The sequence below is a fragment of the Palaemon carinicauda genome, unplaced genomic scaffold (assembly GCF_036898095.1).
Source record: "Palaemon carinicauda isolate YSFRI2023 unplaced genomic scaffold, ASM3689809v2 scaffold20, whole genome shotgun sequence".
Taxonomy (NCBI): domain Eukaryota; kingdom Metazoa; phylum Arthropoda; class Malacostraca; order Decapoda; family Palaemonidae; genus Palaemon; species Palaemon carinicauda.
Genome location: NW_027169590.1, coordinates 32501 through 40000, shown reverse-complemented (window position 1 = coordinate 40000; position 7500 = coordinate 32501). Strand labels below are relative to the sequence as shown.

General features: G+C 38.7%; 1 long non-coding RNA gene across 1 annotated transcript in view; it reads left to right on the top strand.

Moving 5' to 3' along the window:
* Positions 1–7500, top strand: part of LOC137635940 (uncharacterized) — a 34457-nt gene that overhangs the window by 14615 nt on the left and 12342 nt on the right. The window lies entirely within an intron of this gene.

Genomic DNA, 7500 nt, shown 5'->3' with positions numbered 1-7500 from the left:
TTCCTAGATTCTTATCATAGCAACTTTCAATAAACTTTTTAAAGGATTTTATTCTTCTTTGCAGTGGTTAACTTTTTCAGTCCCTTTTCTTTCCTTATTCCTGCAGTAATCCCTTCGCTATCTTCTTTTCCTCTTTCAGCACTGGACCACTGACTGTTTTATTTCATAGTGTGAATAAATTGTGTGTGAGTAATTGATTCTTGTGTGGGGGGGATAGAAAATTCACTCACTTAATAGTCCTAAATCTTATGACTCAGTAAACTACAGAAATGTCTTTCATGTGATGTAAATTCTAGCAAGCAAACTAGCAAGATTAGCTGTTGTTAGTATTTCTCCGGTGCCTTAGATGACCGCGGAGGTAGCAGCAGTAGGGGACTCAGCAGTATGAAGCTTCATCTGTGGTGGAAATGTGGGAGGTTGGGCTGTGTCACCCTAGCAGTACCAGCTGAACTGGGCTGAGTCCCTGGTTAGGCTGGAGGAACGTAGAGAGTAGAGGTCCCCTTTTTTGTTTTGTTTCTTGTTGATGTCGGCTACCCCCCAAAATTGGGGGAAGTGCCTTTGGTATATGTATGTATGTCCTATTTGCAGCCTGTACTGTGTGTCTGCTCAGGGAAAAGAACCCGTACATTCTAGACCACATTGTTGAGATAGGCTAGATCTTGTGTGATTGCAGTGCACAGAGTCCCAAAGATTACCTTGCATGAATACTGTACAGCCAGTGTTTTACAGTACTGCTAAGCATGTAGTTGGCTGCAATACAGTACACAGCACAGTACTTGAAGTAAAAATGTACAGCCTTATATAGACAGCTTTCTTGGCATTCATTGTGGGTGTGCTCTGCAGTGTGATGATGGAGCATAATGTGTTATGATTTGAATGTGGGATTTTATCTCTGACTTTCTCTCTTTTGTAGGTCATTGTTAGCAATTCGTGAGGTTGTACTCCTTTCTATATGCTGTAACCCCAAAATTCATTAGGTAGTAGGTTGGCCAGGGCACCAGCCAGCCTTTGAGATACTACCGCTAGAGAATTATGTGGTCCTTTGACTGGCCAAACAGTACTATATTGGATCCTTCTCTCTGGTTACGGTTCACTTTCCCTTTGCCTACACATACACTGAATAGTCTGGCATATTCTTTGCAGATTCTCTTCTGTCCTCATACCCCTGACAACACTGAGATTACCAAACAATTCTTCTTCACTCGAGGGGTTAACTACAGCACTATTGTTCTCTAGATTTGGGTAGTGCCATAGCCTCTGTACCATGGTCTTCTACTGTCTTGGGCTAGAGTTCTCTTGCATAAAGGGTACACTCGGGCACATTATTCTATCTAATTTCTCTTGTTTTGTTGAAGTTTTTATAGTATATATAGGAAATATTTATTTTATTACTGTTCTTAGAATATTTTATTTTTCCTTGTTCCTTAACTCACTGGGCTGTTTTTCCCTGTTGGAGCCCTTGGGCTTATAGCAGCTTACTTTTCCAACTAGGGTTGTAGTTTAGCAAGTAATAATAATAATAATAATCGGTGAAACTTTTGAAGTTCAAACTTGCAGTGAATGGTTTTATATTGAACAGGCTGACATAAGTCTCTCTTAATAATTAATATGAGAAAGTTCTATTTTAATGGTATTACCGTTCTTAAAATATGTTGTTTTAATTGTTCATTACTACTCTTGTAGTTTATTTCCTTTCCTCCCTGGGCTGTTTTTCCCTGTAGGAGCCCTTGGGCTTATAGGAGCTTGCTTTTCCAACTAGGGTGTCTAGCTTAGCTAGAAATAATAATAATGATAATGATAATAATAATGATAATAAAGGTTGCATCCTGCTTTTCCAACTAGGGTTGTAGCTTAGCAAATAATAATAATGATATTCTCTAAAGGGAAAGTCATGTGCAAGGGTTTGATGTGCTCTTGGTGAGCTTTTTGTGTTTATTAAGTGCCTGGGTTTATGGAAGGATTTCACCCACATTCAGTATTTGTGTGAATAGGATCGTGATTAGTTTGTTACCTTTATTAGGAGCCACCCACTGTTACTAGCAATTGCAGTTGGGAATACATACACATTGATATATATTGTATTGTGCATATGGTCCTGCTTGTGTGTGCCTGAATGCTTGTGTGTGCATGAATACATACAGAGATATATACTGTATTGTGCATATGGTCATAATTGTGTGTGCATGAATACATACAGAGATATATACTGTATTGTGCATATGGTCATACTTGTGTGTGCATGAATGCTTGTGTGTGCATAAATACATACACAGATATATACAGTATTGTGCATATGGTCCTGCTTGTGTGTGCATGAATGCTTGTGTGTGCATGAATACATACAGAGATATATACAGTATTGTGCATATGGTCCTGCTTGTGTGTGCATGAATGCTTGTGTGTGCATGAATACATACAGAGATATATACAGTATCGTGCATATGGTCATGCTTGTGTGTGCATGAATGCTTGTGTGTGCATGAATACATACAGAGATATATACTGTATTGTGCATATGGTCCTGCTTGTGTGTGCATGAATGCTTGTGTGTGCATGAATACATACACAGATATATACTGTGTTGTGCATATGGTCGTGCTTGTGTGTGCATGAATGCTTGTGTGTGCATGAATACATACAGAGATATATACTGTGTTGTGCATATGGTCGTGCTTGTGTGTGCATGAATGCTTGTGTGTGCATGAATACATACAGAGATATATACTGTATTGTGCATATGGTCGTGCTTGTGTGTGCATGAATGCTTGTGTGTGCATGAATACATAAAGAGATATATACTGTGTTGTGCATATGGTCATGCTTGTGTGTGCATGAATGCTTGTGTGTGCATGAATACATACAGATATATACTTTATTGTGCATATGGTCATGCTTGTGTGTGCATGAATGCTTGTGTGTGCATGAATACATACAGAGATATATACTGTATTGTGCATATGGTCCTGCTTGTGTGTGCATGAATGCTTGTGTATGCATGAATACATACACAGATATATACAGTATTGTACATATGGTCATGCTTGTGTGTGCATGAATGCTTGTGTGTGCATGAATACATACAGAGATATATACTGTATTGTGCATATGGTCCTGCTTGTGTGTGCATGAATGCTTGTGTGTGCATGATTGGTTGTGTGTGCATGAATACATACAGAGATATATACTGTAATGTGCATATGGTCATGCTTGTGTGTGCATGAATGCTTGTGTGTGCATGAATACATACAGAGATATATACTGTATTGTGCATATGGTCCTGCTTGTGTGTGCATGAATGCTTGTGTGTGCATGATTGGTTGTGTGTGCATGAATACATACAGAGATATATACTGTAATGTGCATATGGTCATGCTTGTGTGTGCATGAATGCTTGTGTGTGCATGAATGGTTGTGTGTGCATGAATACATACACAGATACATACTGTATTGTGCATATGGTCCTGCTTGTGTGTGCATGAATGCTTGTGTGTGCATGATTGGTTGTGTGTGCATGAATACATACAGAGATATATACTGTAATGTGCATATGGTCATGCTTGTGTGTGCATGAATGCTTGTGTGTGCATGAATACATACAGAGATATATACTGTATTGTGCATATGGTCCTGCTTGTGTGTGCATGAATGCTTGTGTGTGCATGAATGCATACAGAGATATTTACTGTATTGTGCATATGGTCCTGCTTGTGTGTGCCTGAATGCTTGTGTGTGCATGAATGCATACAGAGATATTTACTGTATTGTGCATATGGTCCTGCTTGTGTGTGCATGAATGCTTGTGTGTGCATGAATACATACGCAGATATATACTGTGTTGTGCATATGGTCATGCTTGTGTGTGCATGAATGCTTGTGTGTGTATGAATACATACAGAGATATATACTGTATTGTGCATATGGTCCTGCTTGTGTGTGCATGAATGCTTGTGTATGCATGAATACATACACAGATATATACAGTATTGTACATATGGTCATGCTTGTGTGTGCATGAATGCTTGTGTGTGCATGAATGCTTGTGTGTGCATGAATACATACAGAGATATATACTGTATTGTGCATATGGTCCTGCTTGTGTGTGCATGAATGCTTGTGTGTGCATGAATGCTTGTGTGTGCATGAATACATACACAGATATATACTGTATTGTGCATATGGTCCTGCTTGTGTGTGCATGAATGCTTGTGTGTGCATGATTGGTTGTGTGTGCATGAATACATACAGAGATATATACTGTAATGTGCATATGGTCATGCTTGTGTGTGCATGAATGCTTGTGTGTGCATGAATGGTCCTGCTTGTGTGTGCATGAATGCTTGTGTGTGCATGAATGCATACAGAGATATTTACTGTATTGTGCATATGGTCCTGCTTATGTGTGCATGAATGCTTGTGTGTGCATGAATGCATACAGAGATATTTACTGTATTGTGCATATGGTCCTGCTTGTGTGTGCCTGAATGCTTGTGTGTGCATGAATGCATACAGAGATATTTACTGTATTGTGCATATGGTCCTGCTTGTGTGTGCATGAATGCTTGTGTGTGCATGAATGCATACAGAGATATTTACTGTATTGTGCATATGGTCCTGCTTGTGTGTGCATGAATGTTTGTGTGTGCATGAATACATACACAGATATATACTGTGTTGTGCATATGGTCATGCTTGTGTGTGCATGAATGCATACAGAGATATTTACTGTATTGTGCATATGGTCCTGCTTGTGTGTGCATGAATGTTTGTGTGTGCATGAATACATACACAGATATATACTGTGTTGTGCATATGGTCATGCTTGTGTGTGCATGAATGCTTGTGTGTGCATGAATACATACAGAGATATATACTGTATTGTGCATATGGTCCTGCTTGTGTGTGCATGAATGCTTGTGTATGCATGAATACATACACAGATATATACAGTATTGTACATATGGTCATGCTTGTGTGTGCATGAATGATTTTGTGTGCATGAATGCTTGTGTGTGCATGAATGCATACAGAGATATTTACTGTATTGTGCATATGGTCCTGCTTGTGTGTGCATGAATGCTTGTGTGTGCATGAATGCATACAGAGATATTTACTGTATTGTGCATATGGTCCTGCTTGTGTGTGCATGAATGCTTGTGTGTGTGTGCATGAATGCTTGTGTGTGCATGAATGCATACAGAGATATTTACTGTATTGTGCATATGGTCCTGCTTGTGTGTGCATGAATGTTTGTGTGTGCATGAATACATACACAGATATATACTGTGTTGTGCATATGGTCATGCTTGTGTGTGCATGAATGCTTGTATGTGCATGAATACATACAGAGATATATACTGTATTGTGCATATGGTCTTGCTTGTGTGTGCATGAATACATACACAGATATATACTGTATTGTGCATATGGTCATGCTTTTGTGTGCATGAATGCTTGTGTGTGCATGAATACGCTTGTGTGTGCATGAATACATACACAGATATATACTGTATTGTGCATATGGTCTTGCTTGTGTGTGCATGAATGCTTGTGTGTGCATGAATACATACACAGATATATACTGTATTGTGCATATGGTCATGCTTGTGTGTGCATGAATACATACACAGATATATACTGTATTGTGCATATGGTCCTGCTTGTGTGTGCATGAATACATACACAGATATATACTGTATTGTGCATATGGTCCTGCTTGTGTGTGCATGAATGCATACAGAGATATATACTGTATCGTGCATATGGTCATGTTTGTGTGTGCATGAATGCTTGTGTGTGCATGAATACATACAGAGATATATACTGTATTGTGCATATGGTCATGCTTGTGTGTGCATGAATGCTTGTGTGTGCATGAATACATACAGAGATATATACTGTATTGTGCATATGGTCATGGTTGTGTGTGCATGAATACATACAGAGATATATACTGTAATGTACATATGGTCATGCTTGTGTGTGCATGAATGCTTTTGTGTGCTTGAATGCTTGTGTGTGCATGAATGCTTGTGTGTGCATGAATACATACAGAGATATATACTGTAATGTGCATATGGTCATGCTTGTGTGTGCATGAATGCTTGTGTGTGCATGAATGCTTGTGTGTGCATGAATACATACAGAGATATATACAGTATTGTGCATATGGTCATGCTTGTGTGTGCGTGAATGCTTTTGTGTGCATGAATACATACACAGATATATACTGTATTGTGCATATGGTCATGCTTGTGTGTGCATGAATGCTTGTGTGTGCATGAATACATACACAGATATATACAGTATTGTGCATATGGTCATGCTTGTGTGTGCATGATTGGTTGTGTGTGCATGAATACATAGAGATATATACTGTATTGTGCATATGGTCATGCTTTTGTGTGCATGAATGCTTGTGTGTGCATGAATACTTACACAGATATATACTGTATTGTGCATATGGTCATGCTTGTGTGTGCATGAATGATTTTGTGTGCATGAATGCTTGTGTGTGCATGAATACATACAGAGATATATACTGTATTGTGCATATGGTCCTGCTTGTGTGTGCATGAATGCTTGTGTGTGCATGAATGCATACAGAGATATTTACTGTATTGTGCATATGGTCCTGCTTGTGTGTGCATGAATGTTTGTGTGTGCATGAATACATACACAGATATATACTGTGTTGTGCATATGGTCATGCTTGTGTGTGCATGAATGCTTGTGTGTGCATGAATACATACAGAGATATATACTGTATTGTGCATATGGTCTTGCTTGTGTGTGCATGAATACATACACAGATATATACTGTATTGTGCATATGGTCATGCTTTTGTGTGCATGAATGCTTGTGTGTGCATGAATACGCTTGTGTGTGCATGAATACATACACAGATATATACTGTATTGTGCATATGGTCTTGCTTGTGTGTGCATGAATGCTTGTGTGTGCATGAATACATACACAGATATATACTGTATTGTGCATATGGTCATGCTTGTGTGTGCATGAATACATACACAGATATATACTGTATTGTGCATATGGTCCTGCTTGTGTGTGCATGAATACATACACAGATATATACTGTATTGTGCATATGGTCCTGCTTGTGTGTGCATGAATGCTTGTGTGTGCATGAATACATACAGAGATATATACTGTATCGTGCATATGGTCATGCTTGTGTGTGCATGAATGCTTGTGTGTGCATGAATACATACAGAGATATATACTGTATTGTGCATATGGTCATGCTTGTGTGTGCATGAATGCTTGTGTGTGCATGAATACATACAGAGATATATACTGTGTTGTGCATATGGTCATGATTGTGTGTGCATGAATGCTTGTGTGTGCATGAATACATACAGAGATATATACTGTATTGTGCATATGGTCTTGCTTGTGTGTGCATGAATACATACACAGATATATACTGTATTGTGCATATGGTCATGCTTTTGTGTGCATGAATGCTTGTGTGTGCA